This window comes from Rana temporaria, chromosome 7, assembly GCF_905171775.1.
Source record: "Rana temporaria chromosome 7, aRanTem1.1, whole genome shotgun sequence".
Lineage (NCBI taxonomy): Eukaryota > Metazoa > Chordata > Amphibia > Anura > Ranidae > Rana > Rana temporaria.
This window is the reverse complement of record NC_053495.1, coordinates 20,471,511-20,485,056: the sequence shown is the minus strand read 5'-3', so window position 1 is coordinate 20,485,056 and position 13,546 is coordinate 20,471,511. Positions and strand designations below refer to the sequence as shown.

The window sequence follows — 13,546 nt, the reverse complement described above, 5'->3', positions numbered from 1 at the left end:
ATTCAGGTATCCCTTCTAACGTTCTGAGATGTAAAAGGGTAGACACCCTTAAGTGCATAATCAAGCCCAAAGGGTGGCGACATTCAAATGGAACTTCCCCTTTATAGTGCCGTCGTACGTGTTGTACGTCACCGCGCTTTGCTCAAGCATTTTTTTTCACAATTGTGTGTATGTAAGGCAGGCTTGACAAGAATCACGTTGAGAAAAATTTCGTTTGACATGACATTAAAAACAGTCGTGTGTACGCAACATCAGTCTTTGCTCCCTTGGCATGTGGCGTTTTCCTCTTCTTTCTAATGATCCATAATGTGGGCGGGCCCTCTGTGCCCTCCTGTACAATGCAGGACTGTAGGCCCTACATCGTACAGGATGATCTCAGAGAGCTGCAACGGGTTGGGCAGCAAAGGGAAGAGCTTTCAGGGGACCGGTGGCACAAAGAGGAGGAAGCCAGTGGGAGTGAGAAATTATATTATCTTAATCATTATCCCATGAGAGGTTAACCCTTGCAGTAGTGAAGGGGACCCACTGCAAGGGTAAGTCCTTGCAGTATTCCAACACCCCTACTCAATAACTACTATTTAAAATTAGTCCCATTTAAGATTTTTAGTTATATGAATCTGTTTCTTTTAAGTGGTTTTGTCAAATGCTCTAATCCACTTTTGTTTCTCATGGGTTGGAAGTCTTTGCATCTCATCCCATGAATCTGGCTCTGATTTTAATGCTGCGCGAGCAACATAGGACAGATGTTTGGCTGGGATGCCTTTATTGCTTCTGGCAGGTTTTTGGATTGAAGCCTTTTGTGGCCTGGTTTCTTCTTTTAAAGCATTTGGATTGTCCCTTTTAATTTCTGTGTCACTTTGTTGCTTATCTTCATGCAACACTGATGTGGAATTTCCCTCAGTTTGAAGTATTTGTGTTAGTCCATGAAATTTTGAACACACTGAAGATTCATCGACAATTGCACTTCTAATGATGGTCACCTTGTTTGTATCTTGGTGTAGAATTCTGTATCCCTTTTGGGATTCACTGTATACACAAGTATACATTCCTTTGCGCAAACATCCCATTTTGTGCGAAAATCCCAATTTTTCAGATGGTTCAACCAATCATAAACCAACTTTTTGGCCACGTACACATGGTCGGTCCATCCAATGAGAACGGTTCGAAGGACTGTTCTCATCGGTTAACCGATGAAGCTGACTGATGGTCTGATGTGCCTACACACCATCAGTTAAAAAACTGATCGAGTCCAACGCGGTGACGTAAAACACAACGACGTGCAGAGAAAAATGAACTTCAATGCTTCCAAGCATGCGTCGACTTGATTCTGAGCATGCACGGGTTTTTAATCAATGCTTTTGCATACTAATCATCGGTTTCGACCTATCGGTTAGGCGTCCATCGGTTCAATTTTAAAGAAAGTTCTAAAATTTTTGACCGAAGGATAACTGACCGATGGGGCCCACACACGATCGGTTTGGACCAATGAAACGGTCCTTCAGTCCGTTTTCATCGGTTTGGACCGACTGTGTGTACGCGGCCTTATCCTCAGTAAACTGAATTTCCGGTTGGTTACTTTGGATTAATGCACTCTGCACATCATTGATTTTGTTGTGTTAAAAAAGGTTTGGTTTATGGAGGGATGGAAGCTGCATCTGTTGACTTTGATTTCTAAAATTTGCCTTTTGAGTCACTGGACTGGAACAAGTATGCAGATTAGGAGAGCTGACTTTACTTTGACATTCCTGATCTGAGTGCTTGTTTCTGTTCAGCGTCTGTAAAGCCAGACAAAGCCAGCAAAATAGCATGTTCAAAAGGATTTCAGCAAAAGCAGTCCCCGTATTCCCCTCCAGGTGGGATTAATCTAAAACTTTCATGACCAGAGATCAATTGAAGCCTAAATTGAAGGTTACCTGCCAAATGGACAAAAAAATATCTTCAGGCTGGGTTCACACTACTACACTACTTTGATCCTACTTTGCTCTGCTACATTGGTCCTACATTTATCCTACATTGGTCCTACATCCATCCTACTTTCATGAACAGGATACTACTTTGGTCCGACTTCAATGATATTCAATGGGCCTGAAGTAGGATCAATGTAGGACCAAAAGTAGTACAGGGAGCATTTTCAAAGTCGGACTGACTTGTGTAGGACGCTACAAGACGCTCTCATAGGGAAACATTGAACACAGAGCAAAGTAGGATGAAAGTAGTGTAGTAGTGTGAACCCAGCCTAAAAGACATTCAAGTTTTTAAGATTACTTTATTTTACCAAAAGTATTGGGACGCCTGCCTTTCCACGCACATGAACTTTAACCACTTGCTTACTGGGCACATATACCCCCTTCCTGCCCAGGTGAAATTTCAGCTTCCGGCACTGCGTCGCTTTAACTAACAATTGCGACGTGGCTCCCAAACAAAATTGGTGTCGTTTTTTTCCCACAAATAGAGCCTTCTTTTGGTGGTATTTGATCACCTCTGCGGTTTTTATTTTTTGTGCTATAAACAAAAAAAGAGCGACAATTTTGAAAAAAAACACAATGGGCCAGATTCACGTAGGAGAGCGCATCTTTGTGCGGGCGTAACGTATCCTATTTACGTTACGCCTCCGCAACTTTGACAGGCAAGTGCAGTATTCACAAAGCAAAGTTGCGGCGGCATGAGAGCATGCTATAAAACATTTGGGGGCAGATCCACAAAGAAAGTACTTTCAAAATTCCTGCGTCGTATCTTTGTTTTGAATCCTCAAAACAAGATACAACGGCATCTGGGTTAGATCCGACAGGCCTACGTCTTCGTACGCCTTCGGATCTTAGATGCAATTCTTCGGCGTCCGCTGGGTGGCGTTCCAGTCGTAATCCGCGTTGAGTATGCAAATTAGCTATTTCCGAGCGGCCGTCGCATTCTTTGACGTCGTTTCCGTTCGGCTTTTTTCGGCGTATAGTTAAAGCTGCTATCTGGTGGTTTGGTAAGTCGTCCGTGAATGGGGCTGGACGCCATTTACGTTCACGTCAAAACCAATGACGTCCTTGCGACGCACTTTGGAGCAATGCACCCTGGGAGTTTTGACGGACGGGGCATGCGCAGTTCGTTCGGCGCGGGGACGCGCTTCATTTAAATGAAACACGCTCCCCTACTCGCCGCATTTGAATTCCGCGCCCTTACGCCGCGAGAGATACACTACGCCGCCGTAACTTACGGCGCAAATTCTTTCAGGATTCAAACCAAAGCCAGGTAAGTTACGGCGGCGTAGCGTATCTCAGATACGCTGCGCGACAAAAACCCTTCCATCACACATTATCGGAAAATATGATCGTGTGTACGAGGCTTTAAAACGCAGACTGCGAGCGAGGCCTTCTCGCCCAACATAAGTGCCTGACCTCACAAAAGCGCTTCTAGATGAATAGTCAAACATTCCTATAGACGTATCAGGGACAATTGCTTTCAGTTAGCCAGATTCAGTAAGACCTGCCTAACGTTAGGCAGGCGTAGCGTATCTCATATACGCTACGCCGCCGTAAGTTAGAGAGGCAAGTGCTGTATTCACAAAGCACTTGCGTCCTAAGTTACGGCGGCGCAGCGTAAATGGGCCGGCGTAAACCCGCCTAATTCAAATTGTGTTGAGGTGGGCGTGTTTTATGTAAATAAACCAAGACCCCACGTAAATGACGTTTTGAACGAACGGTGCATGCGCCGTCCGTGGACATATCCCAGTGCGCATGCGTCGGATAGAATGCCTAAGATACGTCGAACACGGCCTACTACGTGAACGTAACTTACGCACAGCCCTATTCGCGTACGACTTACGCAAACGACGTAAAAAGATACGCTTGTTCCGACGTCCATACTTTGCATGGGGCTGCGCCACCTAGAGACCAGCTTTATCTTTACGCCGGCGTATGTCTTCCGTAAACGGCGTAACTAATTGCAACGGGCGTACGTACGTTCATGAATCGGCGTATCTTGCTTATTTGCATATTCGACGCAGAAATAACGGAAGCGCCACCTAGCGGCCAGCATAAATATTGCACCCTAAGATACGACGGCGTAGGAGACTTGCGCCGCTCGTATCTTAGCCTAATTTAAGCGTATCTGGTTTCCAGAATACGCTTAAATTTACGACGGCGTAGATTCAGAGTTACGACGGCGTATCAACTGATACGCCGGCATAACTCTCACTGAATCTAGCTAAGTGAAAGCACAATCTCAGAACTAGAAGCGCACACAGATGCGCTTTATACGTTGCAGTCAGGAAGGGGGATATAGACATTCCAGCCATAGAATGGATGCTTTTAATACTGGTATTCAGTGAACTCCGCATCTACGCTAAAAATACATTTACCTTAGGGGAATCAATCCACCCACACATGATATTACCGTGATGGGCAGATGCTGGTACGCTGAATTATACAATAGCTTCCTATACCTCTAAGGTACTCCAGGTATAACGTTCCCCTAATCCCACTTCCATCTCTTACGTCTGCTGCTGTAATAATTTCACTTTTTTTTAATTTTTTACCTCTAGTAAGATTAATTTAAATCCAAGAGGGACAGTGAGACCTTCTGATAATGGCTGTAGAAGGTAGGCGGAGCTGGGAACTCAATGCAAAAATGTCTCCATCAGGGTTCCCGAGAGAAGCTGGTGAGTCATTCAATCTGTCATCGTCTCTAAAGAGACGAAACGTAAAATAATAAATTATTTATTATACAACCAAGGACAGCGCTGAAGCTTTTCTACGTTCATCACAAAGTTATGAATGCTGCACAGAAAAGAAGCACAAAGTACAACAAAAATAGCTAACTGCAAAACCTTATCAATGTTGTGAGAAATGTAAAACTGCAATAATTGGCCTATAGGAACACTTGGAGGTAGTAAAGGTCATGTGGTGCCCTCTCATGTTTCCCAACTGTCCCTGATTTCGAGGGACTGTCCCTGATTTGGAGGAATGTCCCTCTGTCCCTCATTCCTCCTCATTTGTCCCTCATTTTGGTCTGATCTATATAGTTTCGAATACTGTTTCCCAGTGCTAAACCTTTCATCCAAATTGCTGCATTTGTACATTTTAAAAGCCAATATAAAGGAAAAGTAGTGGTAAAAAAAAGTCCTTGTGGATTTAATTAACCTTTTTAAGGGGGTGTGACAGGGGGTGTGTCCTATGCCTACATACGTTTGCAGGTAGGTGTCCCTCATTCCCATCTTGAAATATTGGGAGGTATGACCTCTAGCTCTATAGCATCACCATGGCTGGTCCACATACACTATATCAGTGTTTCTCAACTCCAGTCCTCAAGGCGCCCCAACAGGTCATGTTTTCAGGCTTTCCATTCATTTGCACAGGTGATTTGATCAGTTTCACTGCCTTAGTAATTACCACAGCGGTTTCATCTGAGGGAAATCCTAAAAGCATGACCTGGTACGGTGCCTTGAGGACTGGAGTTGAAAAACCCTGCACTATATTACTAAAAGTATTGGGACACCTGTCTTTACACGCACATGAACTTTAATGGCATCCCAGTCTTAGTCTGAAGGGTTCAATATTAAAGCGGAGGTTCACCCTAAATCTAAAGTTTTGCTTAATAAGACTATCTATGTGTGTATATACACAGATCGTTATCCATACTTTAAAATAGCATTGCAATACCTTTCTCTGGAGTCTGTAACAGGCACTTCCTGCTTTGCCTCCCGCGGGAGTGGGCGTGTCCCTTCATCTCCCAGCGCAATGTCTCCTGGGATCACAGCGTCACGCTTTCCCAGGAGACGATTCAGAAGACAAAACGAGGATGATTTGCATGTCGTCACAACAGGGCGTGAACTTTTCGACGTCGGCCGTTGTGATGGCAACGGAGAAGTGTTGACGGCACTGCTCGCCGTCAACACTGCAGAGCAGTGAATGCTGGGATATCCGCATTCCGCTCCTGGAAGCATTTGCTTGTGGGCTTCACGCTGCCCACAAGAAAAATGGAAACGGGCAGAACAAATTTTTATAGAGTCACATTTCAGGCCGAGGGAGAATGCGGGGCTCTAAGAAGAAGAAACATGTGAGTACAATTTAAAGAACATTGCAAGAGATAAATTACCACAAAAAAAAACTTCTAGACCGCGGAACCCCCGCTTTAATTTGTCCCAACCTTTCCAGCTATAACAGCTTCAACTCTTCTGGGAAGGCCGTCCACAAGGTTTAGGAGTGTGTCTATGGGAATGTTTGACCATTAGTGCATTTGTGAGGTCAGGCACTGATGTGAACGAGAAGGCCTGGCTTGCAGTCTCCGCTCTAATTCACCCGAAAGTTGTTCTATTGGGTTGAGGGCAGGCCAGTCAAGTTCCTCCACCCCAAACCCGCTCATCCATGTCTTTATGGACCTTGCTTTGTGCACGGGTCCAAATCATTTGGTGGAGGGAGGATTTTGGTGTGGGGTTGTTTTTGAGGGGTTGGGCTTGGCCCCTTAGTTCCAGTGAAGGGAACTCTTGATGCCGCGTACACACGATTGGATTTTCCGTCGGAAAAACCTTGGATGGTTTTTCCGACGGAATTCCGCTCAAGCTTGGCTTGCATACACACGGTCACACAAAAGTTCTCTGAACTTTCGTCCGTCAAGAACGCCGTGACGTACAACACTACGACGAGCCGAGAAAATTAAGTTCAATGCTTCCGAACTTAAGTCGAATTGTTTGCGAGCATGCGTCAGTATTTTGTGCGTCGGAATTGCTACTGACGATCGGATTTTACGATTGGAATTAGATTGGCTTTTAAAATTTACAAATGCAGCAATTTAGAAATTGGATGAAAGGTTTAGCCCTGGGAAACACTTTTTAACCACTTTAGGCAGATAAATGCCCAGGCCAGGATTTGCGATTCGGCACTGCGTCGCTTTAACAGACAATTGCGCGGTCGTGCGACGTGGCTCCCAAACAAAATTGGCGTCCTTTTTCCCCCACAAATAGAGCTTTCTTTTGGTGGTATTTGATCACCTCTGCGGTTTTTATTTTTTGCGCTATAAACAAAAATAGAGCGACAATTTTGAAAAAAATTCAATATTTTTTACTTTTTGCTATAATAAATATCCCCCAAAAACATATATAACATTTTTTCCCCCTCAGTTTAGGCCGATACGTATTCTTCTACCTATTTTTGGTAAACAAAATCGCAATAAGCGTTTATCGATTGGTTTGCGCAAAATTTATAGCGTTTACAAAATAGGGGATAGTTTTATTGCATTTTTTTTTTTTTTTACTACTAATGGCGGCGATCAGTGATTTTTTTCGTGACTGCGACATTATGGCGGACATTTCGGACAATTTTGACACATTTTTGGGACCATTGTCATTTTCACAGCAAAAAATGCATTTCAATTGCATTGTTTATTGTAAAAATGACAGTTGCAGTTTGGGAGTTAACCACAGGGGGCGCTGAAGGAGTTTCGTTTCACCTAGTGTGTGTTTACAACTGTAGGGGGGTGTGGCTGTAGGTCTGATGTCATCGATCTAGTCTCCCTATAAAAGGGATCACTCGATCGACGTAGCCGCCACAGTGAAGAACGGGGAAGCCGTGTTTACATACGGCTCTCCCCGTTCTTCAGCTCCGGGGAGCGATCGTGAGGGGGCGGCTAGAAACGAATACCCGCGCCCTCATCCCGGATCGCTCCCCGACGATTTCCAACCGCCGCATGTACCGGGCGGGGTCCTGATCGGACCCCCGCCCCGCGGAAAGGCAGGGACGTACATGTACGCCCATCTGCCTGTACGTGCCATTCTGTGGACGTACATATACATGCGGCGGTCGTTAAGCGGTTAAAAGATAAAAAGTGCATTTTTATATAAAACTATATAGATCAGACCAAAATGAGGGACAAATGGGGAGGAAAGGGGGACAGAGGGGCATTGCTCGAAATCAGGGACAGTCCCTCGAAATCAGGGACAGTTGGGATCTATGGCTTTGGCTGGTAGAACACCTCCCATATATGTATTCGATCGGCGTACTTAGCTGTTTGTTTTATTAAATGTTGGCTTGATTTGGGTTTTAAATAGTAAGCGTGTATGATAGAAAAGGTTGTTCTATTAGTATTACACGACGGGTTCAGATGCAACGAGTCTTAAGCGTGGGCCTCCTCCGATTGCCTTAAAGCAGCGGCTCGTCTTTTCTCTTCTCCCCTGCAGAGCGGGAGTCCTGTGCCTAATTATAAATGAAATGCCTTCTCCTAGCACCGTCTGAATCGTACATTTCAATGAAAAATTCAAGACGCTTGTGACATTTTCTAAGGCTTCCCACTGTCAAGTCAACAGATAGAAGCAAATTTCCAAGTCAAGGTCCATCATTACACACAACTTCATTCAGCGTCGGCTCGATGAGTCAGTGGGAGAGGAGCGTTCCCGGTGAATGAATCGTGCGCGCCTAGATTAAAAGGCCGTCTGGCTGCCGATGCGTTCGCGTTGTTCGCGTCACAAAATGTCCTGGTTTGCGAAATGAAAATCTTTTATCTTTCGCAGATAGGAAATGGGATGCACATATTTATCTGTATGGTGGAACGTCATTGAAAGAAAACAAGCCACTTCAGAAGGAGGAAGAGGCTTTAGGGTAATGACAATTACATGGCGGAGCGTGCCCGTTAGCGTGCTGTTTGCAAAGCCTACGCAGGGAAGAAAAACAAAGGGCCAGATTCTCAAAAGAGATACGACGGCGTATCTCCAGATACGCCGTCGTATCTCTGAGTCTGGGCGGTCGTATCTATGCGCCTGATTCTTAGAATCAGTTACGCATAGATTTCTATTAGATCCGCCCGGCGTAAGTCTGTTACGCCGTCGGATCTTAACTGCATATTTACGCTGGCCGCTAGGGGCGTGTACGCTGATTTACGCCTAGAAATATGTAAATCAGCTAGATACGCGAATTCACGAACGTACGCCCGGCCGACGCAGTACAGATACGCCGTTTACGTTAGGCTATTCCCGACGTAAAGTTACCCCTGCTATATGGTGGCGTACATGCAGCGTACCAATGTTAAGTATGGACGTCGTTCCCGCGTCAAATTTTGAATATTTTACGTCGTTTGCGTAAGTCGTCCGTGAATGGGGCTGGACGTAATTTACGTTCACGTCAAAACCAATACGTCCTTGCGGCGTATTAGGAGCAATGCACACTGGGAGATTTCCACGGAAGGCGCATGCGCCGTTCGTGAAAAACGTCAATCACGTCGGGTCACAGAACATTAACATAAAACATGCCCCCCTGTTCCAAATTTGAATTAGGCGGGCTTACGCAAAAAAATGCATCCAAAGTCGGGGGTCGTCTTATACGCCGGTGACAGTCTCCGTGCTGCTGCGGGCGTCCATGATTTGAAAGCCGCGCCTTCTTCTCAGACTGTCCTGTGATAGGCGGAACACAAATCTTCCCAGCAGCGCCTCTGTTCTGTGTTCCGCCTATCACGGATGCCTTCTCATCCTCGGATGAGAGGACATCCGTGATAGGCGGAACACAGAACAGAGGCGCTGCTGGGAAGATTTGTGTTCCGCCTATCACGGAACAGTCTGAGAAGAAGGCGCGGCTTTCAAATCATGGACGCTCGCAGCAGACGGAGACTGTCACCGGCCTGAAAGCCAGAAGCTGCAAAACGTGAGTGATGGCACAGTGGGGGGGAAAGTGGAGGCAAGTGATGGCACAGTGGGGGCAAGTGATGGCACAGTGGGGGCAAGTGATGGCACTGTGGGGGCAAGTGATGGCACTGTGGGGGCAAGTGATGGCACAGTGGGGGCATGTAATGTAATGGCACAGTGGGGGCATGTAATGTAATGGCACAGTGGGGCATGTAATGTAATGGTACAGTGGGGCATGTAATGTAATGGCACAGTGGGGCATGTAATGTAATGGCACAGTGAGATTTGAAAAAAGCCTGTTTCTGTCAGCGGTTGTTCCGGCTACCCCTCAGCTTCCAGACAGACTAGTAGGAAGGGGGTAGTCTTATACGGCGAGTATATCCCAAAACCAATTTTTTTCCTGAAAAATTAGGGTGTCGTCTTATTCGCCGGCAAATACGGTACACAGACAGTATACACACACAGAATACACATACACACGCTAAAAAGGTACTGGAGAGGCGGGGCAGCTATAATTCGACGCATGCTCGGAAGCATTGAACTTAATTTTCTGGGCCCGTCGTAGTGTTGTACGTCACCGCGTTCTTGACAGTCGAAAGTTCAGAGAACTTTTTGTGTGACCGTGTGTATGCAAGCCAAGCTTGAGCGGAATTCCGTCGGAAAAACCATACAAAAGGTTTTCCAAAGGAAAATCCGATCCTGTGTACACGGCATGACTGTCAGCCTTGCAATGCCTCATGGGAATTGTAGTTTCGCAAAAGCTGGAGTGTCACCAGTTTGAGACCCCTGGTGTAAGGAATAGCGAAAAGGGCAAATAAGAAGAAAAGGTCTCTCTGTATGACACACCAGTTGCAGCGCCACCAGCCAGTCACTTGCCACATCCTCGCGCCTCGAGTGACGATCGGACTTAGAGCAATTAATAGAGTGTCATTGAAAGCTTCATTAAACCCTCCATAGACACAAGACTCCCGGGGCACTCAGTAAGACGCACGCTCCTGTGTACGCACAGCTTTAAATGAATGCTTGAACAAATACTAGGATTAGGGGCCCCGCAGACCGAGCTTCACGCTGTGCTAATGAATTACAGGGCCAGGGCGATTTCACAGTAAATTTGCCAGGACTGTTTCCAGAGCATTTTCGCTGAAATTAATTAGCCGGGGAAGAGGAAACAGGGTCAGCGAGATTGTCTTAAGCTGGCGGTACCTAATTATGCACACTTGCACATTCCAAATATAGCAGCCGGCTAATGTAGGTATATTTACATAGAGGACTGTATAGTGCAGCCGGCGCTGTAGTGATGAGGCGCAGAAGATGAAATGTCACATATAATCAGAAGCGGCGTGTACAGATAAAAGCAAACACGCCATAGTACAGTATCTGATGGCAGCGGATGTATATGGAGCGCAGGCTTTGCAGACAGATGCATGCATAATGAGACGGAGAGGTGTTCGAAGTGCAAACAGGATATATTTTTAACACAATGCACCGTCTCGCCCACTTTTGGCCTAAAGAAGAGCTCTAATTAAAGAGCGGATATTCTTCTGCATATGGCTGCTGTTGGAAGAACTCGCTACAAACTTTGATTTTCAAGGGTGATTATAAAATCCATTTGATTTTGAAGGGTGAGCGGCGGGTAATATTCATAACGGCGGATCTCCTGAGGCTAATATTTTTAGAATTGAATGTCTGTGCCCGCCTCTAAAGGCCTGTTTACACTACTTGCGGTGTGGAAAACACGCATTTCTGCTCATAATTTCCACCACACACTGAAACGCGTTGCCCCCCTGCAGACGCACAAGGGTGTCATTAATTATGAGTGGAACCACATTTAACAAATATGGCCTGCATTCACAAAGCACTTGCGCTGGCGTATTTCAAGATACGCCGCTTAAGTGCAAATGTGCGCCGTTGTATCTGTGCGCCGGACCCATAAACTAAAATAGCCTAAAAACAGGCTTCACCCCGCCGACGTAACTTGCCTACGCCGGCGTAGCGTGGGCGCATATTTAGGCTGGCTGCATGTGGCGCTCCCATTGATTTTCTATTCAAATATGCAAATGAGGGAAATACGGCGATTTGCGAACGTACGTGCGCCTGACGCAGGCTACGCGATGTGCGCGTAAGTTATACGTCCGGCGTAAAGTTAAGCCCCAAGGGCAGCACAGTGGTGCAGTGAGTAGCACTTTCGCCTAGCAGCAAAAGGGTCGCTGGTTCGAATCCCGACCACGACACCATCTGCCTGGAATTTGCATGTTCTCCCTGTGCATGCGTGGGTTTCCTCCGGGTACTCCGGTTTCCTCCCACACTCCAAAGACATGCTGGTAGGTAAATTGGATCTTGTCCAAATTGGCCCAGTATTTATATGTATATCTGTGTGTATGACTGTGTGTCCCAAGCGTGTCACGATCCTACGGGGTAAAATGACCGCACCAGCCAAGCAGACTCTGGCTGGAAAAAGCGCCCAGAGGCGATTCAGTTCGCATGAGTTGCGCTATACAAGTCATTCATTCATAAAGGAGGTGTAACTCAGCAGCAGACATGCAAAGGTCTGCACCAGGGAACACAAGCCGGCGTATATTTACGGAGTTTACGTTGGACATGTGTGTGGCTGGGCGTAGGTTACGTTCACGCCGTAGGCAGTGATCCGGTGTATTTTAGGCAGTTGTTCTGACGTGGTTATGAGCATGCACAGAGGGATGCGTCCTCGTCTCGGCGCATGAGCAGTTGATGATACGTATCTGTCTGGCGCTCGGCCCATCATTTGCATGGAGTCACGCCTCATTTGCATGGCTCACGCCCACTTCCACCTACGCCGACTTACGCCTTCGAAACCCAGCGCAGTTTTGCCAGCACTGGCTTTGAGAATTCCATGCTTGCCTCTCTGCGCTGCGTCGGCGTAGCGTATATTATTTGCGCTACGGCGGCGTAATGTGCGCTCGCTCTCTGTGAATCTGGGCCTATGAGTCTACCCCCATTGACAACGTCCAATAGCGACGAAACGCGTCTGGAAGGATCACGCAGTGACGTCACCACGCCAAGGAGTAGGGCTCCTGTATGCCGGCCGGCAATTTTATTGTTATGCTCAATTTACACGCTCGTTTGTAAGTATATTTTATCCTTTTTTAAATAAAAGTGTATGTCGCAGAGTTACGCTATGTGCGCCTCTTTTCTTGTCCATATTTAAACGGTGGAGCTGAGGAACATCACGCTCAGGGGACGGAGGGCTTCCTGGTGAAAATATCCAAGGATTAAAGGCCTAGGCTGGGTTATAGCCATCTGCCCTAACCGCTTGCCTTCTGGTAAGCGGCTTTTCTTTCCGGTGGAGGGTCACTTTGTGTATATGTGTCACTGGGTGGTGTGGAACGTAGGAGCTACCATTGCCAGGATTGTATCTGAATAACCCGTGATCTTACAAGTGCCATCTAATCAACTACGTACCAAATTACACCCTCATAGACTGTGTACCTAAATAGACTGTTTGTGGCGCGGCTTTCTTTTGTTTACCTATGAGTCCATGTGCTTCCACAAAACTGCATGGTACCGCAGTACTATGTGGTTTTAGTAGGGCACCATTTTGAAAGTCGTGCCTGCCATACTATTTGTGCGTTCCTGCGCGATCGACAACCATACTGAAATTTAAGCGGAGCTCCACCCAAAAGGCGAAGTTTCACTTTAAAGGGATTGTAAAGGTCAAAAAAATATTTCCCTAAATAGCTTCCTTTACCTTAGTGCAGTCCTCCTTCACTTACCTCATCCTTCCATTTTGCTTTTAAATGTCCTTATTTCTTCTGAGAAATCCTCACTTCCTGTTCTTCTGTCTGTAACTCCACACAGTAATGCGAGGCTTTCTCCCTGGTGTGGAGTGTCGTGCTCGCCCCCTCCCTTGGACTGCGGGAGAGTCAGGATGCCCACTAACACACAGCTCCTTTCTCTATCTGCAACGTAGAGAGCGTC

At 46.4% G+C, this 13,546-nt stretch overlaps 1 protein-coding gene across 2 annotated transcripts in view; it reads left to right on the top strand.

Annotated features, from left to right (window-relative positions):
- The window catches only part of CPNE9 (copine family member 9), a 350,416-nt gene that overhangs the window by 113,022 nt on the left and 223,848 nt on the right, over positions 1-13,546 (top strand). The gene's annotated exons all lie outside the window — the stretch shown is intronic.